The sequence below is a fragment of the Giraffa tippelskirchi genome, chromosome 10, assembly GCF_054371585.1.
Source record: "Giraffa tippelskirchi isolate mGirTip1 chromosome 10, T2T-mGirTip1v1.2.pri, whole genome shotgun sequence".
Taxonomy (NCBI): domain Eukaryota; kingdom Metazoa; phylum Chordata; class Mammalia; order Artiodactyla; family Giraffidae; genus Giraffa; species Giraffa tippelskirchi.
The window spans coordinates 147,538,393-147,561,615 of NC_137284.1; the positions used below are offsets into that span (position 1 = coordinate 147,538,393).

The window sequence follows — 23,223 nt, forward strand, 5'->3', positions numbered from 1 at the left end:
CAGTTGGGGAATCCAGACAGTTAATGCATTTGTAATACTATTCTTTTAGCTCTTCTGTATGTCTGTAGTTTTTCCAAATCTGTTGGAAGAAACAGTTTTTATTATAAAAATAATACATCAAGTTTTACCTTCTTCTTACATGACCTGCCTAGGATCTACTTCTGATAAATCTTGTTTGAAAATACCTTTTATTTTCTGATACACTGGAATTAAACCATTTTGTGTCATGATTTATAGACAATAAGAATCATGAAACAAAAATTTTGCTGTATCTCGCTCAGGTTTTAGTAAGACCCTGTAATGCACCTCTCTACCTATCAAGTGAGAATTTTCTCACATCTTAAATGTTGTTATGTTAATATAAGTGTGTGTTTGGAGTACGTATTTTTAAATTTCAAATATTTGCAACAAGACCTGTCCTAGTATCTTCTCATTCTTAAGATATTTTTATGCTGTCTCATAGTTCATGTCTTCATTTCTTCATTCATTCCACAAATAGTTACTGTGTACCTACTGGGTGCTAGACACGGTACTAGGCTTTTATGTGATCTGAACAATAATGAGAGTATTAGATTTTGGTTTGTTTGCTTCAGCACTTACTGTCACTATTAAAGAGCCTTGACTATATACAGTTGTTGTTTTTTAATCACTCAGTCCTGTCCGACTCTTTGCGACCCCATGGACTGCAGCATACCAGGCTTCCCTGTCCTTCACCATCTCCCAGAATTTGCTCAAACTTGTGTCCATTGAGTCGGTGATGACATCCAACCATCTCATCCTCTGTCATCCACTTCTCCTCCTGCCTTCAATCTTTCCCAGCATCAGGGTCTTTTCCAATGAGACGGTTCTTTTCATTAGGTGAGCAAAGTATTAGAGTTTCACCCACAGCATCAGTCCTTCCAATGAACATTCAGTGTTGATTTCCTTTAGGATTGACTGATTGGATCTCCTTGCTGTTCAAGGGACATGCACACATACAATAGATGGTTAAAAAGCAAATCGCTAATAATTCTCAACATTAGAGACATCAGAACTTCTGTTACTGTTTTGTGTGTGTGTGTTTAATGTCTCTAATGCTGGTTTCTAAATCTGTGTTTTGCTTTTGTCTTTGATTCTTAGGTATATAAACCTGTCTGTAGAATCTTGCTTCCTGTTTCATGGAAGAAATAGAGGCTTTAAGGCATCAACTCTAGTTTCCAGCTCCCCTAAGTAGGAACATCTGTGCATTTTTATTCATTCTTATCTCCTTCCCTACCTCATAGTATGAAGTATCACTCATTATGCATTTGATACTGTTAGCTGTCTCCTTTTTCTCAAAAATCTCTGTTGCCTTAGATTTTATGACTCTACACATTCCTGATACTCCTCATAAGAGATCAGTTCTTTCTTGGTTTCCTTTTGAGGGTCTACTTTCACCATTTGCGGTTTTACCATAGATATAACCTGGGCTTTCATCTTCTGCCAACTTTTTTTTCTCACAGAACTCCTTTTATTCTCTTATCAGTTCCATTGGTTTTATTTGCAATGATGACTTCTACATCCATATCACAGTCTAAGTATCTCCACCTTGACCTCAGCCTTCAGTATCCAACTACCAACTAGATACCTTCACTTGAATATGTCACAAACAGTGCAGACTCCACAAGTACCAAACCAAGCTCTACAATCTGCACTTTCTGCTTTAACAGCTGCTCATCTTTAATATTTTTTAAAATCTCATTTGATGGTACCACCTTTTGACTTTTTAATATAAGTATAAATACTAACTATATACTTCATTCTCTGCTGTAGATATAACAAAAATCTTTAAGTTGATTTCTGTAATCTTTTTTTAGTAATTGAATTAAGCTACCTCTGAAGTTTTTAAACAATAAATTGGCAAATGTATCTCTCTTCATCTTCACATCTTTTCCATTTTAGGTGTCCTCTGAAAAATCTGGATTCTTCTTTTAAAATTCTTATTTATTTCTTCGATAAGTTTTCAGCTGTCTTTTTTGCTCCTGGTTTCTGGTTTCAGCATCTTCCATGATCACTTCTCTTCACTTTTATTTTCATGACTCAGTACCAGATAATTTAAGTCATATTTAACACTATTGGTTTGGGAAACAAATATCCTAAATTATTCTGACCCTTTTATACTGTTCAGAATTAGTAATGGTCTGAAGGTAGCACTTTTCAAATAAGAATTTTTCTTACATGAGTATAAATATATCTTCCATGATTTTGCACAGGACATTAATTCACTCTTTAGCAAATGTTATTAATTGCTAAAATAATGATAGAAGTTAGATATTAGGAACTTAAGGTGCCAAGAACTCTATTACTTTAAAGAAAACTGAATATTTTATCGTATTTGTATTTCCTGCTATGTGATGCCTTTCAAACATACTGTAAATGTAGTCGATTGTTCTGGGTGAGACTAGGCCCAAAGATTTTTGAAACACTGAAGAGAAAATACAGTTAAAACTGCCCTAAAACTTACAAGCAGGAGACTGTCAGTGAGAGCAAGGCTAGAGTGGTGGCAGACAGCTAGGCTGGACTCAACCAGAAGCTGAATTTTTCTGCTGTTAGTTTACAAGATACTGATAAATGCAGACAGCAACTTCATAATATTACTGTATCTTTAGAAGTTTCTTAATATATAGATCAAGGTTGAAACTCCTCACCCCATATGGAAGGATGCTTAGAGAGGTCTCAAGCTAAAAATTTACAAGTTAAAGGTGAAATAAACACACTGAAGAAAGTTATTAAAGCCTCTTTCTAAAAAAAATTGACATGGCTAATTACTGCAATATCCAAGGTGAGGGTCATCCGTATTCTTAACTAGCTTATTTTTACTAAGTCTGAAGGTATCTGTTTATTCCTTTTGTGTTGAATTGACATTCTAGTTATAAGGTGTTTGTAAACAATAAGCAATATTACAGTTGTCTTGATAATATGGAACAGGAACTATTTCTTCAAGGCCATCATAGCTTTCCTCAAGACACTTGTCCTTGTAATTTGACCTTGCAGCATGTTGGAAACTTCAAGTTATGGAAGGTATAAAACCAGTTTTCCTTTCTCTGTCCCTGAAGACTTATTTCATTGTCAAGTTTTCCACATACAGTTAATTACTTTGGATGTGGCTTATTTAATTATTGTCTGTAGAAAAATAAATCATAGGAAGATAGTTTGGAAATGCTAAATATGCTCAGTAAATTAAAGATTTTTAAAAGTTATGAAGTTTCATTTCTTGAATGGGTCTGGATATAAAGCAAGTACCCGATCTTTTTTTCCTCAAAATACATACATATAAACACCATTGAATACTGGAGGACAGAGGAGCCTGGCATGCTGCAGTCCATGTGGTCACAAAGGGTCAGACACAACTTAGCAACTGAACAACAACAACAACCACTGAATAACCACAAATATTAGGTGTTCTGATTTAGATATATGCTTCTTTGTCCTTTTGGATAGAGGTTGGAGAAGGCATATGGAGGCATATTTGTATTACGCATTGAGGCAGGTTACCCAAAACCAGTTGCTTATTTTTGTAGCTAAGGTGGACTCTTCGTAGGGAGTGATGTTGAGAGCTGTTTGCAGGAGATGAAGAATGAATGGAGACAGGAAGCTGATTGATCACTTTGGTGAAAGACTATGAGGTCTGGGCTTAAGTACCTGAGAAGCAAAGTGCCATGGCTGTAGGGAGTAGGCCTTTCTCTGAATTTCTGCACAAAACCCAAGCCTGATCTGATATGGGCAAACAATGGAGCTAGGACTATTAAGGGACTGCATCCTTGGCGTGAGTAATGGGGAGCTGCCATGGGCGTCCTCAACATTAGTATCAGTGGTTCTCTTTTAGACAGTGTCAAGGACAGCAATGGCCAGGGGCACCTGAAGCAGAGGAGGAAGAACATAGTAGATCCTGAATGGGAATTGGTCTGTGAACACCTTAAAGGCTCAGGGTCAATGCTGTGCCATTGCAAGGACACCATTCACATTTTACTTACTGTGAATCTCAGTTGTGCTCCGGGGAGTGATGTTCACCCAAGACACAGTGTCAATTGTACCCCCGGAACTGGGCAATGTGGCTGTCTGATCCTGGGAAGCATCGCTTTCGCAGGTTCCCAGAAATAATTACAGGCTGCCTTAAATGCGCTGCTGAGGTTCAAACTATCAAACACCGGGTAGGAACCCAAGTCATTGTGATTTTGAGTTTTGAGTTAATATGTCGTCATTTTATTCATTTATTCTGATAACATCTGGGAATTTACATTGGTTAGTTTTGTAAGCTCTTGCCAGATATTATTATGTTCTCTCACAGCAGGGATCCAGCGAGAGTCTCAACAGTGTTCCAGATTCAAGTGTATATGGAGGACTGATGAGATAGGCCTTCCAACAGCCCATTTACAGGAGGGATTGGAGTGACTTGTAGGTGGATCAAGGACTGTGAACCAGTGTTGAATAGAGTGATTCTCATAACAGTATATTATCGCTTACTTAAATTATTTAAATTTTTCTCCATTTCCACAGTTTTCACTCATACCTGAGTTTTGAGGTGAATTTGTTAAAAAGATAAATCTGTTCAGTACAGAGTTCAGTATGAAGCAAGCTCCGCTGGGAGAGTCACACTGTGCTGACCTTCAGGAGTGAGGATATGCCATTTGAAGAAGAGAATTACACACCTTTGAGAAACATCTCCTGGTGTATTACTGGGCCCTCATAGAGACAGACTATTAGACTGTGAGGAGCTAAGGAGCCACGGGTCCAGAAATGCTCATGAGGGATTTTGTCAGACCTGCCCAGTTATGTCAGATGGCCCTGCAGCCATTCGTCAAAAGAGTGACATCAAGGAAGACCAGAGGGCAGAAAGGGAACCTAGACCCCCCACGTACAGGTACCCTCTTCCTCACTCATACTTCTGTCTTGTCAGGGGAGGTCCTATAAAACCAGCTAAAGGAGCAGGTTCACAGAGGTGTAGGTTGTTGTTAGTTCTTCAGTTGCTAAGTTGTGCCTGACTCTTTGCCACCTCGTGAACTGCAGCACAGCAGGCTTCCCTGTCCTTTACTATCTCCTGGAGTTTGCTCAAACTCATGTCCATTGAGTTGGTGATGCCATCCAACCATCTTATCCTCTGTCTCCTCCTTCTCCTCATGCCCTGAATCTTTTCTAGCATCAGGATCTTTTCCAGTGAGTCAGCTCTGTGCATCAGGTGGCCAAAGTATAGGAGCTTCAGCCTCAGCATCAGTCTTTCCAATGAATATTCAGGGTTGATCTCCTTTGGGATTGATTGGTTTGATCTCCTTGTTGTCCAAGGGACTCTCAAGACTCTTCTCCAGCACTACAGCTTGAAAGCATCAATTCTTTAGTGCTCAGCCTTCTTTATGGTCCAACTCTTATGTCCTTACATGACTACTGGAAAAACCATAGCTTTGACTATACAGACCATTGTTGGCAAAGTGATGTCTCTGGTACATGGAGGAAAACTGAATATGATTATGGCAGCATTATTATATCCACTTTTAGGGGTAACCTTGAACAATTGTAGGCAGGGAAGATCTTCCCAACAGGCAGAGTCATGAATGGTACCACTGGTCATGCACTTTGTAGGAGGAGAAGTGGGCCAAGAGGAGAGTATATGCAGATTCTTTAGCCATGGTCAATGATCAGGAACCTAGAAAGAAGAGACTGACAGATCTGTACAAGGAAATCTAGGGAAAAGCCTTGTGAATAGACCTGTGAGAGTTGACACCAGTGAGCAGATCTTTATATCAAATGTTAACATCTGCCAGGGAGCATCCACACATGGATAAGGCATTAAACAAGCAAAGAGACAAAACGGTTAGGCTAGTTGATGTCAGCTAGCCTATGTCATAAGACATCCCAGTACTGGCACAATAGGCACATGAGCAAATTGGCTGTGGGAGAAGAGACTGAGGTTACTCATGGACCCAACAGTCTGGCCACCTACTTGCCAAAATGGCTGTAGCTACTGGTGCCAACCTGCCAGCCAGAGAGACCAATGCTGAGCCTTGATATATTGCACCATTTGTTGAGGAGAACTGTTGGTCACTCGGTGACAAGTTGACCACACTAGACATCTTACTTTTCTTAATATTACTAAAAATATCTGATAATCCCTCAAAATCAACTGCCATGGCCTGGGTTCAATCCCTGGTTGGGGAACTGAGATCCCCACAAGTTGTTCAGTGAGGCCAAAAAAAAGCAGGTATGACGTTGTTTGAAAAAGGTATGTGCTCAGTCTCTTTAGTCATGTCTGACTCTTTGTGACCCTATGGACTGTAGCTCACCAGGCTCCTCTGTCCATGGGATTCTCCGGACAGGAATACTGGAGTGGGTTGCCATTTGAATAGATCCTGTCGATTATTTTACAAAAAGTCTCTAATACTTCCTATTTCCACCAACGATACATTTGGATCTCCTTCCCACATTCTTGCTAGTACTGGCCATTATCACTTTAGAAATTTTTTGACATAGATTTAAAGTGATATCTCATAGTTACTTTATATTTTCCTGATCATAGTATTTTTATGTGTTTATCAGTTGTTAACTTTTTTTCTTCTGTGAATTGTCTGTTAAATGTCTTCTGCCTACTTTTCTACTAGTTTCTTATTCTCTTGTGCCTTAGTTTGTAAGAGTTCATTATTTATCATAGTTGTTGACTATCCCCTTCTGTTACGTAAATATTTTTTCCGAATCGGTTGTCTCTTAGTTTAAATTATGCTATCTCTTCCATATTTATTCATACCAAAGTTTAAAAATTTTTAGAGTCGTATGTATCTTTTTCTTTCTTTTATACCTTCTGGCCTTCCAATGCTATCTACCTGTTGATTAAATATATATTTTCCTAGATTTTATTTCCTCAAAGATTTTGTTTGATTAATATTTTAAAGATTTTATCTATCTGTATATTTTTAATATCTGGCTCAATAGTTAGCACCATTTATTATATAATTCTTCTTTCCCACAGTGATTCCACCCACCTTTATCCCATATTACTTTTCACATGTATGCTGAAATCTTTCTGAATTCTTATTCCCTTCCATTGATATGTTTGGCTAATTTAGATAACAGTGACTTTTCAGTGTGTTCTAATGTCTGCTAAGTCCTCCTTTATTGTTTATTTTGCTATATGCAATCGTTTATTTTAGTGTATAAACTTTACAGGTATTTTATCTAATTCCAACCTGCATCCATACCCTAGAGTATTAATTGAAATTTTATTAAATTTATGTATTGTTATGAGAAAATTGACTTTCTAGTGTTAATGTCCTCAGCTAAGAACATGAATGCTTTTCCTTTTGTTCAGCACTTGCTTCTTGTTCTGAAATAAGATATTATTATTATCTCTATTTGCTGTGCTTTTCTTGTCAAATTTATCTCTAAGTAATATATATGTTTTTCTCCTATTGTGAGTAGCATTTTTAACCTCATTTCCTTTTCTAAATGTTTATTAAAGTGAGTAGAGAAAAATCAGTAATTCCTATACATTGATCTTGTCTTCAAGCATCTTATCAAATTCTGTTATTAATTCTTGCAGTGTTTTTTTAATCTGTACCTCTTGAGTTTCATCTCCTTTTCTCATAATATTTGTACCATTTTTCCTGTCACACTGAATGTACTGGATTGTTCAAGACAGTGTTTAATAATACTAACATAGCGTCCTGACTGCTTATTGATTTTAGTGAAATAGTTTTGGTATTTTGCTATTTAGGCTATTTTCTGTTGGGATTTGGTAAATAATCCATTATATGAAAGGTGTCCTTCTATTTTATGTAGAATTTTTATTAGGAATTGCTGCTGGCTTTTATCAAAAATCTTTTTAGCACCTGTTAACATGATTATATAGTTTTTCTTCTTAAAATTTGTTGACAGAATGGAATATATTGATGGAATTCTTATTATTACCCACCTCAGAAACATTTGATTACATTACTGGATTAAATGTAAATTGTTTGGAACCATGCATCTATACTTATAAACTTGGAAATATGTGTCTATACTCATGAATGAGACTGGTCTACATTCTTCCTTTTTTTTTTGCATTTTCTTCATCAAGTTTATATTTAAAATTTGTTGGCAATGGCAACCCACTCTAGTACTCTTGCCTGGAAAATCCCATGAACGGAGGAGCCTGGTAGGCTGCAGTCCATGGGGTCGCTAAGAGTCAGACACGACTGAACGACTTCACTTTCACGCATTGGAGAAGGAAATGGCAACCCACTCCAGTGTTCTTGCCTGGAGAATCCCAGGGACGGGGGAGCCTGGTGGGCTGCTGTCTATGGGGTCACACAGAGTCAGACACGACGAAGCGACTTAGCAGCAGCAGCAGCAACTTTATAAAATGAACTACTGGGCTTTCTATCTTTCCATTAATAGCCAAGAATAGTTTAAACCACATTAAATATTATGTTCTTTAAAGAGTAAATAAAAATCTGCTAGGAACCTATTTGGTTCTGGCACAGTTTACAATGGGTGAATTTAAAACACTTTCAACTCTACCTATAGTAATTGTTCTATTCATGTTTGCCATCTTTCTTGGATAGGTTTGGTTTATATAGGAAATCATCTATCTCCAGCTTTCAAATGTATCGACATAAAGGTGTATGTGGTATTCTCTTAGAATTCTTTTAATCACGCCATCTCTGGTATATCTCCTATCTCATTCCTAATCGTGTATATTTTTATTTCCTTTATTTGTCCCTAATTAGACTCATAAAGGTTTATTAATATTTTCACTTATTAAAGATATGTTTTATATTATTAATAGAGTAATTGAAGTCATAAAGCATCATACATCTCCCAGCTGTCTTTGATGATGAAGAGGGACAGTGTTTTTCCCCAGAAGAAATCTCAAAGAAGCTTTTTTTTAAAAGCCACAAAGGGAATTCCCTGGTGGTCCAGTGGCTAAGACTCGGTGCTTCCATTGCAGGGGGCATGGGTTTGATTCCTGGTCAGGGAACTGAGATCCTGCATGCTGCACAGTGTGGCCAAAAATAAAAAAGTAAAATAAGAAATCAATTTGCAAAATAAGAAATTATACAGCAGACAAAAACTAATGGAAAGAAACATGAGAAATGCATATGAGTTTAGTGTAATTATCTTCTTTGTCATTTATGAACCCAGAGTAAAACTTTTAAAATAAATGTTCACGCTTTTAACAAATCGATGTGTTCACTTATGTGTTCACTGTTGCTATACTCAGTAATTTATTTTTCTATGTAACCTTTACAGGTTTTTTATCTAATTCCAACCTTTTATCTAATTCCTTGCTAAGAGTACTCTTTGTGCTTGTGTTCAGTCATGTCCAACTCTTTGTGACCCCATGTACTGTAGCCCACCAGGCTCCTCTGTCTATGGAATTTTCCCGGCAGGCATACTGGAGTGGGTTGCCATTTCCTCCTCCAGGGGATCTTCCCAATCCAGGGATTGAATCTGAGTCTTCTGTGTCTTCTGCATTGCAGCTGGATTCTTTATCTCTGAGTCACTGGGGAAGGCAAGAATATTCTTTACCTTGAGGAAAAGTGCAGTCAAATTTATACTGAGAAAGAAAATATTTTCACGGTTATCAAGGTGTCTTGTCTTAGAGTATTGTGGGGAGTAGTGTTTGGTTTTTCTTATTTTGTTGTCAAAGGGTCTTTTTAAATTAAAATCCTTATCAGCAGATAAGTAGGTCGAGTTTGGTAACACCTTTGTTCTAAGCCAAATAACAAATCTATAAATTTTCTAATAAGGTTACTGTGAAAGTGAAAGAAAGTGAAGTTGCTCAGTCGTGTCTGACTCTTTGCGATCCCATGGACTGTAGTTTATCAGGCTTCTCCGTCCATGGTATTTTTCCAGGCAAGAGTACTGGAGTGAGTTGCCATTTCCTTCTCCAGGAGATCTTCTCAACCCAGAGATTGAACCCAGGTCTCCCGCATTGCAGGCAGGTGCTTTACCCTCTGAACCACCAGGGAAGCATGACCTAGCAATTCCACTTTTAGGTTTATACCCAAGATAATTGAAACCATATGTTCACATGAAAACTTGTACATGGATGCCCATAGCAGTATTATTTATAATAGCCAAAAAGCAATCCAAATGTCCATAAACTGATGAATGGATAAACAAAATGTTATATACTCTTACAATGGAGTATTATTCAGACATTTAAAGGAGTGAAGTACTGACACATGCTTCAACACGGAGGAACCAAGAAAACATTATTCTAAATGAAAGCAGTCAGACAGAAAAGGTTGCATGTTGTATGATTCCATTTATATAAGATGTCCAGAATAGGCAAATATGTAGAGACAAACAAATTAATAGTTTGCCAGTGGTTGAGGGGAGGAAGAATGAGGAATGACTACTAATGGGCACAGGGTATCTTTTGGAGGTGAAAAAAATGCTCTGGAGTTAGATAATGGTGACGATTGCATAAATTCGTGAATATGCTAAAAAAAAAAACCAAACACTTGTACACTTTAAAATGGTAAATGTTATATTATGTAAATTTTACCTAAAAACCTTGCGGAATAAAAAATGCCTAGGGAAAATGTTAAGAATTAGTATACATGCAAGTCAGGGAAGAGGTCATACTAAAGATACAAATTTAGAAAGATTTCTTTATTGGTGGGATATAAAGTGTCGAAGCTATGGTTTTTTCCAGTAGTCATGTATGGATGTGAGAGTTGGACTGTAAGGAGCTGAGTGCCACAGAATTGATGCTTTTGAACTGTGGTGTTGGAGAAGACTCTTGAAAGTCCCTTGAACAGCAAGGAGATCCAACCAGTCTATCCTAAAGGAAATCAGTCCTGAATATTCATTGGAAAGACTGATGCTGAAGCTGAAACTCCAATACTTTGGCCACCCGATGCGAAGAACTGACTCATTGGAAAAGACCCTGATGCTGGGAAACATTGAAGGTGGGAGGAGACAGGGAAAACAGAGGATGAAATGGTTGGATGTCATCACCGGCTCCCAACTCCAGGAGTTGGTGATGGACAGGGAGGCCTGGAATGCTGCAGTCCATGGGGTCGCAAAGAGTCAGACACGACTGAGCGACTGAACTGAACTGAAAGTGTTGGGTCTGAGTCTCTGTTTGCAGATAATATGATTTAAAATATGAGGAAAATCCTATGGATTCCATAAAGCAACCACCACAAATAATATGTGAATTTAACAAGGTCCCAGGAGACCTGGGTTCTATCCCTGGGTTGGGAAGATCCCTTAGAGAAGGAAAAGGCTACCCACTCCAGTATTCTGGCCTGGAGAATTCCATGGACTGTATAGTCCATGGGTTTGCAAAGAGTCGGACTCAACTGAGCAACTTTCACTTTCAGGATACAAGGTTATAAAAAATCAGTTGTATATATATCATAGTAAAAATAATTGGAAAATGAAATACTAAAAAAACTCTGTTTATAATAATTATAGAAAGCTAAAATGCTTAGAAATAAATTTAACAAAAGATGTGTAACTACACTAAAATTATTAGACATTGTTAAGAATAATTAAAGAAAATCTAAATAAATGATGAATTAACCATACTCATAGTGTGAAATAATAAGAAATACATATATTGGTCTCTATCCTTGGTTCCTAACACAGAGGTCCTGAATCCCTTATTAATACGGATGCTGAGAGAATCCTGTTTTTCATTTCATCTCTAACCCAAGTTCCTGGCATAGAGATTCTGAAACTCTTGTAATTTCCAAATGATAAGAGCACTGGGAGCATCTTTTGTTCTAATATTTGACCCTAGTTTTTGACACAAGGCTTCTGAATTCCTTAGAATTTCCTGGGTGATAGGAATGTTTTATGTTTTAATGAGGCAATTCTGGATGGACTGCTGGCTGATTCCTGGGTCAGAGCTGGTCACCAGAAAGACCAAGCCTTGGTTAGAAGCGTGGAATTTTCAGTCCCACTCCCTCATTCTCTAGGAGAGGAGAGAGGTGCTAAAAATGGAATAGTAACTGATCATGTCTACATGATGAAGCCTCCATTAAAACCCCAATAGTGTGGAGTTTGTATAGCTTCTACATAGGTGAACATATCCATATACTGGGAATGTGACAGATTCCAGTTCCACAGGACCCTCCCAAACCTTGCCCTGTGTAACTCTTCATCTGGATGTTCACCTGTGTCCTTTATGTTATCCTTTATTATACACTAAACAGGTAAATGTAAGCAAGTATTTACCTGAGCTCTGTGAGCTGTTCTAGCAAGTAATAGAATCCAGCGGGGAGGAGATCATGGGAAACCTTGAACTATAGCCAAGTTAGTCAGAATTTGTGGCTCACCTGGGGACCTAGTGACTGACATCTGAAGTGGGGCCAGTCTCACAGTAATGAGCCCTTAACTTGTGGGGTCTGTTGCCATCTCCAGGTAGAATTGAGTTAAATTGTAGGACTCCCAACTGGTGTCACAGAGAATTGTTTGGGATGAGAAAACCACCATATATCTAGTGTCAGAAGTGTTGTGGGCATGGTAGTAGTGCGAGTTTAAAGGAGGGACACACAGGAGGAGGACTGGGCTTCCCTAACCATGTGGATTGGCTGATTCAATATTGTTAATGCATCTATGCTTTTAGGCTTCCCAGGTGGTTCAGTGGTGAAGACTCTGCATGCCAGTGCAGGAGACACAGGAGACTTGGGTTCTATCCCTGGGTCAGGAAGGTCCCCTGGAGGAGGGCATGGCAACTCACTCCAGTATTCTCACCTGAAAAATTCCGTGGACAGAGGAGCCTGATGGGCTACAGTCCACGGGGCTGCCAGGAGTCAGACACTACTAAGAGACAGTACAGTGCGGGTTGAATGCAGTCTCAATCATAATTCCACTATACTTTTTTTTTTTTGGTTGAAAGCTCATTCTAAAATCCGAAGCAGTCTTACAAAATAATAAAAAGGTGGAGGACTAACATTGCTTGACTTCAGTATTTACTATAAATCTAAAATAATCAAGGCAGCATAGTACTGGTATAGGGATCAACTAATAGATGAATGAAACTAAAGAAGAAGCCCAGAAACACACACACACATATAATCATTTCATTTTCAGCAAAGATATTAAAGCAATCTTTTTATAAAAGATTATTTTATAATCTTATAAAATAATTTTATTTATAAAATTTATAAAATTTTATAAGATTTATAAAAAAGCAAATATTTTTAACAAATTATACTAGAACTGGATATCAGTATAGAAAGTCCTTAACTATCTCACATCATATATAATAATTAATTCTGGAGAAATTTTCAACTATAATCTCTTCAAAAATTTTCTCATACCTTTTCTTTTTCTCTTCTTCTTCTGGGACCCCTATAATTAGAATGTTGGGCATTTGATATTATCCCAGAGGTCTCTGAGACTATCCTCAGTTCTTTTCATTCTCTTTACTTTCTTCTGCTCTTCAGAAGTTATTTCCACCATTTTATCTTCCAGCTCACTGGTTCTTGTGCTTCAGATATTCTATTATTGAATCCTTCTAGAGTATCTTTAATTTCAGTAATTGTGTTGCTTGTCTCTGTAGGTTTATTCTTTAATTCTTCTAGGTCTTTGTAAATTGATTCTTGCATTTTCTCCACTTTGTTTTCAAGGTTTTTGATCATCTTTACTATCATTATTCTGAATTCTTTTTCAGGTAGTTTGCCTATTTCCTCTTCATTTATTTGGACTTCTGTGTTTCTAGTTTGTTCCTTCACTTGTGTAGTATTTCTCTGCCTTTTCATTATTTTTTTTTAAACTTATTGTGTTTGAGTTCTCCTTTTCCCAGGCTTCAAGGTTGAATTCTTTCTTCCTTTTGGTTTTTGCTCTCCTAAGGTTGGTTCAGTGGTTTGTATAAGCTTCATATAGGGTGAGATTTGTGCTTAGTTTTTGTTTGTTTTTCCTCTGATGGGCAAGGCTGAGTGAGGTGGTGATCCTGTCTGCTGATGATTGGGTTTGTATTTTTGTTTTGTTTGTTGTTTAGATGAAGCGTCCAGCATAGGGTGCTACTGGTGGTTGGGTGATGCCGGGTCTTGTACTCAAGTGGTTTCCTTTGTGTGAGTTCTCACTATTTGATACTCCCTAGGGTTAGTTCTCTGGTGGTCTGCGGTCTTGGAGTCAGAACTCCCACTCCAAAGGCTCAGGGCTTGATCTCAAGTTTTGCGTGGTTCTCTATATTCTTTTCCTCTGGTCAGATACTCCTGTCTGCTCTCAGCTGGTGTTCTGCATCCACGTCTGTGTCTGAAGGTGTATTCCTGATGTATCCAGGGAGAGAGATGTGCTCCATGTCCACCTACTCCTCTGCCGTCTTTGAAAATCTAAAAATTAATTCTGAATTTATCATAAACCTAAACATAAAAGCTTAAACTATAAAACATCTAAAAGAAAAGATAGTAAAGTATTTTTGTGACTTCTGGTTAAACAAAGTTTTTAGAACACAGACTTATCTAGCCATGGAAGAATAGGTTGGAAAGGGGGAGATAGTAATCAAAAAGTACAAACTTTTAGTTATAAGATGAATAAGTTCTGGATACCTAATATAAACTATAGTTAACAATAATGTATAAGTGGCAATTCTGGAGATGAAAAAGTACACAAACTGAAATGAAAATTTAGCTTGAAGAGCTCAACAGAAGATTTGAACATACAGAAGAAAGAATCAGTGAACTTTAAAGTTAATTAAATTGAAGTTATCTAATGTGAAGAACAAAAAGAAAGAAAAAAAAAATGAAGAGAGCCCTAGAGATTATAAGCCATCATTAAGTGTACCAACATATGAGTTATGGTAGCCCCAGAAGAAAAGTCAGACAAAGGGCAGAAAGAGGATTTGAAAAAAAAAGTAGCCCCAAACTTGCCAAATTTAATGTCACACATTACTATACACATCAAATTCAACAAACTCCAACTAGAATAAACAAGAAGAGAGTCAGAGCTCGGCACATCATAATCAAACTATCAAAAGTCAGACAAAGAGAACCTTGAAAGCAACAAGAGTTAAGTGACCCATCACATTACAAGGGATCTTCAATAAGATTATCATTTGATTTCTTACAGAAGCTATGGAGGCCAGAAGGCACTGGGGTCACATATTCAAAATGCTGAAAGAAAATGCTGTCAATTAAGAATTCTATATCCAAACAAACAACAATAGCAAACTATCTTTCGAAGATAAAGGAGAAACATGGCTTTCTTAGATAAGCAAAAACTGGAAAGAATGTATTGCTAGCAGACCTGCCCTATAAGAAGCACTAAAGGGACTCCTTCAGGCTGAAATAAAAAGATACTATAGGGACTTCCCTGGTGGTCCAGTGGCTAAGAGTCCATGTTCAACGCAAGGGGCGTGGGTTGGATCCCTGGTCAGGAAGCTAGATCCCACATGCTGCAACTGAATATCCTTCATGCCACAACTAAGACCTGGCACAGTCAAATAAAATAAATATTTTTTTAAGAAAAATACTAGATAGTAACTTGAATTCTCATGAAGTAAAGCACACTTGTAAAGGTAATTGCAAAGGTAAATATTAAAAGCAATACGACTGTATTTTTTGTTTGTAATTCTTTATTTTTCTTGATTTAAAAGACTGATACATAAAGCAATAATTATAGATCTGTGTTGATGCACATACAATGTGTATTGTGTGACAGTAATAGCACAAAGGAGCAGGAAGGGAATGGAGCTTATAGGAGCAAGGTTTTTTGCATACAATTGAAATTAAGTTGGTACTAATGATGGACAGGGAGGCCTGGCGTGCTGTGGTTCACAGGGTCGCAAAGAGTTGGACACGATTGAGCGACTGAACTGAAATGAATGTGGACTAGATTGTTATACGTTAATATGCCAGTTACAGTACTAGATAAGATCTGTCTTGTCTTTTACCGGTTTTCCCCTCCTCCTTCTTACCTTAACTATGGAGGGGCACAAACCACATCCAGTTGAGTAGAAAGCAAAGTAGGACAAAGTGGAAAAACAGGTGTCACCTAGGGTCACCTTTTTCCATAGCAATCGTCTACCTGTGGGAAACAGCATAAACAGGCTTGAAAGAGTTAAGCAATCTTTGTTATTCTTTAGCTGTTACTACTAACAAACACTTATAGCTAGACTTGTCCTTCACAAAGCTAAGCAAAGCTAATTACTCTCTGACTTCATATGAATCGTATTTTGCACCTGGCATTCTTCTACCCCTACACTCTCTTGTAGGATTCTTCATTTCAGAGAGGACATGGGTGATAACTTCAGGGACACCAGACCAGTTGCTAAGTTGCCTGATGCCAGCAAACTTTGCAAAAGAAAAAAAAAAGAAACTTTGCAAAAGAAAAAGCATGACCTTCATGAGGATATAAAACCTCTCCCTGTTCCTGAGAGAGAGGAGGGCACAATTGTTGAGGTGCTAGCCTATTGTGTTTTCCCTTGGCCTGGCAAAGACTAAAACTGCTCTTTTCTATTTCCTCCAGTCTCTCTGTCCATATTTTTATTCAGCATCAGTGGACAGGGAGCCAAGACTTTCGCAACATTAATGACAAGTTGCTAGTGTCCAGGATACCTGATATACAGTGGTGAGAAGACCAGGATAATGGCAATAAAACTCCCACTCAGAGAAAGGGGGAAATGGGAAATTACAGCAGTTACCAACCTTTAGAAATTAATCAAATCCTGCTGGACAATTACTGAATCCTACTAGACAGGAACAGTGAGGACTCCCGGCCCTGATAGAGAAATAAGTTCCTTGATGAGCCAGTCTGGTAGCCCCTAATCTTTTCCCTGGGGTAAACCTGTGTCTCCCTCCATCTCTGGAGATAGTGACCTTCTCTTTCTCCTGGCTCTATTTGGGGTCCCAGAGATTGCTTAAATTCAGTAGCCACAGGCTGTTACCACGTTTTGTTTGTCTTCTTTTTGTTTGTTTTTTAATCTACACAGTTCTCTTAAACCTAGTAGGTTTTTGGAGTATCTATTTCTAATTAATTCTTTGTGCATGTAACCACAGTCAAGATTTTTTATATTAATAGATAGTCTTTGAGTCTGAGAATTTGGGACTCTTAGGCCAGCCTTAATACTCTGCCAGGCCTCCACTCCCAGAATGTAATGGTCCCAGCCCCTGATGCTGGGAGACATTAAAGGCAAAAGGTGAAGGGGGCAGCAGAGGCTGAAATGGTTAGATAGCATCACCGATTCAGTGGACACGAATCTGAGCAAATTCTCGGAGATAGTGAAGGACAGGGTAGCCTGGCATGCTGTAGTTCATGGTGTCACAAAGAATTGAACACGATTTATCGACTGAACAACAACAGCCTTGCAGTGCTTTTAAAGCAAAGGCAGGAAGACAACACCCTTAATCCCATCTTCTTCCACTGACATTCCTTCTTTGTCAGGCAAATAATTCTTAACAGGAAAGGTACTGGTTAAAATTCTGGGCTTCCAGTCTTCTGCCCTGCTGGCCTGTTGCTTCGCAGCCTGGCTTGCTTGGACCTCAGGGTAAGGTATTGAAGCAGCTGACTTTTTCAGTTTCACGAGGATCCCAGCTCCAGGACAGTGGGCTTCTGCAGACAGAGACCCTCTTAGCCCTGAGGTTTTCCACACTCCCTTCCCTCTGTTTGCATCTGGCTAACTTGAGTTTCAGTTTGCTCCTTTTTGGAGACCGTTTGCTGGAAGTGGCAAGATATTTTTTTGCAGGAAAGCAGACCCCTTCCAGGGCCTGAGAGTGGGCTCTTGTCTGACGCTCGGAAATGAGTTGTCTGCAGAGATACACATGCTGACAAAGGAAGAGATTTTATTGGGAAGAGGTACCCGGGTGGAGAGCAAGAGGGCAAGGGAACCCAGAAGGACTGCTGGGCCAAGTGGCCCACAGTCTCAGACTTTAGTCTTGGGTTGTCTCTGCCCAATCATTCTGGCTCAGGGTCCTCCCTAGTGATGTAGGCATTGCTCAGCCTAAATGGATTCCAGTGAGGAGGATTCTGAGTAGGACATGTGGCGTCTCCTTTTGGCCTTTCCCGAATTCTTTAGGCTGGTGGTGGCTTGTTAGTTCTGTGTTCCTTATTAGGACCTCGGGTCGTAAAATAACTCATGCAAATGGTTACTGTGGCGCCTGCCCAGGGTGGGCAGTTTGATCATTGGTTCCCTAACAATTTGGCTTCCTACCACACTCAGAGTCCTTACAGTGGCCCAAAGGCCTTCCATGCTCTCACTCCCCTCCCCCACCACAGTCCCCTCTACATCAGTTTTTACTATCCTCCTCTTTTTTTTTTGACTCCTGTTCTTCCATAAACATTCCCAGGATACTCCTCCTACACCCACTGCTTGGACAGTGTCATCCAGGTGACCTCACGGCTCTCTCCCTCTTTCACTTCCCTCTGGTGTCTGCCTATTTTTCACATTACCTCAGTTTTCTTTCTGACCGCTTCACATAAAAAGCAGCTCCTATTCATAAAACTCCTTCATCTCCTCTACTTTGCTATTTCTTTCCTGTAGCACTTTATAGACTGCACATTATATGACAAGATATGATAGATGATATTCTGCCCAGATATTTCATATCAAATTTGACCACCTTCTCAGCCTGAAATGATTGATTCTTGGTATTCTCTGACCAATTCCACAATTTTGTTTTCTTATTCTTGTGGGTTCTCATACCTTAAAAAGAAAGTCAAAATTGGTCGGGAATAATTTCACTTCCAAGAAACCAAAAACTTCAATGGGGCTATAACTAGATGGAGGAGTATTTGGCTCACACCACAAAAAATTGGGGAATAAGTAGGTAGTCTAGGTCTGGTACAAGGAAGTCTCTGAGTCCAGGCTTCTTGTATTAATATCTTTCCACACTTTCAGTGTTTTGGCCTGTGTTCTTTTGCTGGTTGCCTGTTATGCACAATATAGCTGCTGCATCTCCATGCTTTGAACACACATTTGTACAAGAGGAAGGAAGAAAAGGCATTAGCTGTATCAATAATGAAAAACTTCTCCAGAAATCCTCAGCACTTTCATTTTTGTTTCCATGGTCAAGACTATATTGTATGGCCTCTTTGATATGCAAGAAAATTCTAGAACGTGAATATTTTTAGCTGAAAGCATTGCTACCTGGAACAAAATCTGGCTTCTGTTAATAAGGAAGAAGAGGTGAATGGCTGTTGGGTAAACACAAAAGTCTGTCAGTGTTTTTCTCTTCTGTGAAGTGCTATTTATACATTTTTCCTAGTCTTTCTCTTGGGTTATCACCACCTTATTAATTTTTAGTGGCCCATTGTATAATTGGGATGTTAGTTCTTTGTTGATTTTATGCATTACAGATACTTTCTACCATTCATTCATTACAAGTTGTAATAAGCTACACATCAGATTTACCATGCTGAGTATTTTTTCAGTGTACAGTTCAGTGACATTAAGTACATTCACACTGTTGTGCAGCCATCACCAGAACTTTGTCGTCTGTCCCAATTTCAACTCTATACCCATTAAATGCTAACTTCCCCACCCCCAACCTCTGGCAACCAGCATTCTATTTTCTATCTCTATGAATTCGACTACTTTAGGATTTCACACAAGTGGAATCATACAGTATTTGTCCTTTTGTGACTGGTTTATTTCACTTAGCATAGTGTCCTCACAGTTCATCTATGTTGTAGCATATGACAAGATGTCCTTTTTTTTTTTACTGAGCTACGGCATGCGGAACTAGGGATCAAACCATCACCCCCTGCAGTAGAGGCACAGAGTCTTAACCACTGGACCACCAGGGAAGTCCCTGTCCTTCATTTTTAAGGCTGAATAATATTCTCTTTGGGGATTTTTCCTGGTAGTCCAGTGGTTAAGACTTTTGCCTTCCCACGCAGGTGGTGCAGATTCAGCCCTTGGTCGAGGAGCTAAGACCCCACATGCCTAGTGGCCAGAAAAAGCAAAACATAAAATGGAAGTAATATTATAAAAAATTCAACAAAAGACCTAATAAAATTCCTCTTGTGTATATATATGCTACATTTGTTTATCCATTCATCCATCAGTGGTAAATGAACATTTGGGTTGCTTCTACCTTTCAGATATTGTGAATAGTGCTGCTTTGAACATGGACGTACAAGTGTCTCTTTAAGACCCTGCTTTCAATTCTTTGGGGTATATATCCTGAAGTGGAATTGCTGGATTATGTGGTTATTTATTTATTTAGTTTTGAGGATTTATTTTTATTTGGCGCTTCCCAGGTGGCACCAGTAGTAAAGAATCTGCCTGCCAATGCAGGAGACACAAGAGACACGAGTTTGATCCCTAGATCAGGAAAATCTCCTGGAGGAGGAAATGGCATGCCACTCCAGTATTCATGCCTGGAAAATTCCATGGGCAGAGGAACCTCGCAGGCCACAGCCCATGGGGCTGCAAAGAGTCAGACGCGACTGAGCACACATTCCATTCAATGCCTAGTGGCATTGAGCATCTTTTCTTGTGCTTGTTGGTATTTGCATAACTTTTTTTTTTCAGAAATATCTACTTAAATCCTTTGCCTGTCTTTTAATTATGTTACTTGGGGATTTTTGTTATTGTTGAATTGTAGGAGTTCTTTATATATTCTGAATATTTACTACTTATCAGATATATGGTTTGTAAGTATTTTCTCCCATTCAGTGGGTTGACTTTTTACTCTGTTTTTCAAGTTTTTTTAAATTAATTTATTTTTATTTTTGGATGCACTGGGTCTTTGTTGCTGTGCTTGGGCTTTCTCTAGTTGTGGAGAGTGGAGACTATCTAGTTGCAGTGCACAGTCTTCTCGTTGTGGTGGCTTCTCTTGTTGCAGATCACAGGCTCTAGGCACACAGGCTTCAGTAACTGCAGCTCGTGGGCTTACTTGCCCTGCGGCAAGTGGAATCTTCCCAGATTAGGGATGAAACCCGTGTCCCCTGTGTAGGCAGATGGATTCTTACCCACGGAACTACCAAGGAAGTCCTGCTTGTGTCCTCTGATTCACAGAAATTGTAAATCTTGATGTAGTCCAGTTGATCTATTTTTCACTTTAGTTGTCTGTGCCTGTGTCATTCCAAGAAATCATTGTCAAATTAAATAACAAGATGCATTTCTTCTAAAAGTTTTATGGTTTTTACTCTTATGTTTAGGTCTTTAATCCATTCTGAGTTAATTAAAAAAAAATTTATTTGGCTGCACCACGGGACATGTGGGATCTTAGTTCCCCAACCAGGGATCAACCTATGCCCCCTGCAGTGGAAGCATGAAGTCCTAACCACTGACTGCCAGGGAATTCCCCTAAGTAAATTTTTATATATGGTGTAAGTGAGGGTCCAACTCCACTGTTCTACGTGTGGCTATCCAATCTTCCCTATACCATTTGTTGAAAAGACTGTCCTTCCTCCATTGAATGGTCTTGGTATCCTTGTCAAAAATCATTTGAACACATATGCAAGGATTTATTTCTGGGTTATCATTTTATTCTGTTGAATAACCTCAGATATGCAGATGACACCACCCTTATGGCAGAAAGCAAAGACAAACTAAAGAGCCTCCTGATGAAAGTGAAAGAGAGTGAAAAAGTTGTCTTAAAGCTCAACATTCAGAAAACTAAGATCATGGCATCCGGTCCCATCACTTCATGGCAAATAGGTGGGGAAACTGGAAACAGTGGCTGACTTTATTTTTCTGGGCTCCAAAATCACTGTAGATGGTGATTGCAGCCATGAAATTAAAAGATGCTTGCTCCTTGGAAGAAAAGCTATGACCAACCTAGACACCATATTAGAAAGCAGAGACATTACTTTGCCAACAAAAGTCGGTCTAGTCAAAGCTATGGTTTTTCCAGTAGTCATGTATGGATGTGAGAGTTGGACTATAAAGAAAGCTGAGCACCAAATAATTGATGCTTTTGAACTGTGGTGTTGGAGAAGACTCTTGAGAGTCCCTTGGACTGCAAGGAGATCCAACCAGTCCATCCTAAAGGAGATCGATCCTGGGTGTTCATTGGAAGGACTGATGTTGAAGCTGAAACTCCAATACTTTGGCCATCTGATGTGAAGAGCTGACTCATTGGAAAATACCCTGATGCTGGGAAAGATTGAGGGCAGGAGGAGAAGGGGACGACAGAGGATGAGATGGTTGGATGGTGTCACTGACTCAATGGACATGAGTTTGGGTAAACTCTGGGAGTTGGTGGTGGACAGGGAGGCCTGACTTGCTGTGATTCATGGGGTCGCAAAGAGTCGGACATGACTGAGCAACTGAACTAACTAACTAAACTTAACAACTTTTTAAAAAATCAGTTTTTTTATCAATTTTGGGTTTTCTGTTATTTATTGATTCTATGATTTTCCCCAAGGTTCCTCTTCCTTTTGCTGAGGGGCCTTTGTACTGATTTTTAAGTTATTGTCTTTTAGCTCCAGACCCACTCTTCTCTGCCCTTTTATGCTGGGCCTGGGACTTTGGAAGCTACACATCTCCTTTGTTAGCTTTATTTCCTGTCTATAGATTTCCCATCTACTTGTAGATAGGAAACCTGGAGAAAAGAGAAGTGACTTGCTTCTTTTGATTTACATGTTATTTCTGTTAACAGTGCCCCAGAACCTTTATACATCCTACTCATCCCTTTAGATCTGAGGTCCAAAAAAACCACTTTTTTTTTCTAAGGCAGATTGGTGGATGGAGATTCATAATCTTACTACACTGGTAAATTTTTTATTTTTTATATGCAAGTACTTTTGAAAAAAGGACTTCCCAGGTGGCACAGTGGTTAAGAACCTGCCCACTAAACAGATGCAGGTTTGATCACTGGGTTGGGAAGATCCCCTGGAGTAGGAAATGACAACCCACTCCAGTATTCTTGCCTGGAAAATTCCATGGGCAGAGGAGCCTGGTGGGCTACAGTCCATGGGGTCACAAAGAGTTGGACACGACTGAGCAGCTGAGCACTTTTGAAAAAAATGAAACGACAGCTTTACTGAGATATAATCTACATTCCATAGAATTCACCCATTTAAATGTACAATTCACTGATTTTCAGTCTATTCAGAGCAAGATGACCACAATATCTAATTTTAGAAAATTTTCATCACCTTCCAAAGTAACCCCATTAGCAGCCTAAGACAGTAATTTTGGGGACATCCCTGTGTGGCTCAGTGGGAAATAATCTGAATTGTTTTCATCTAAGGTGAGGTTCCACAATTCTGGTCCAGAAATTGTTTTCTCTTGGGCCCTGTCTTTTATTTATGGACAACTGCATTTGGTGGGTAAGAGATCAGATGAAGAAACAATGCCAAACATTCCAGACCCTCTGCCCT

General features: G+C 38.9%; 2 long non-coding RNA genes across 2 annotated transcripts in view; both read left to right on the forward strand.

The window, feature by feature from the left end:
• LOC145523645 (uncharacterized) overlaps nt 1-23,223 on the forward strand; it is a 37,647-nt gene that overhangs the window by 12,672 nt on the left and 1,752 nt on the right. The window lies entirely within an intron of this gene.
• On the forward strand, nt 403-11,397 carry LOC145523650 (uncharacterized). Its single transcript, XR_014066809.1, has 3 exons — nt 403-653; nt 3,340-6,257; nt 9,774-11,397. It is a non-coding gene; the product is annotated as an uncharacterized LOC145523650 (long non-coding RNA).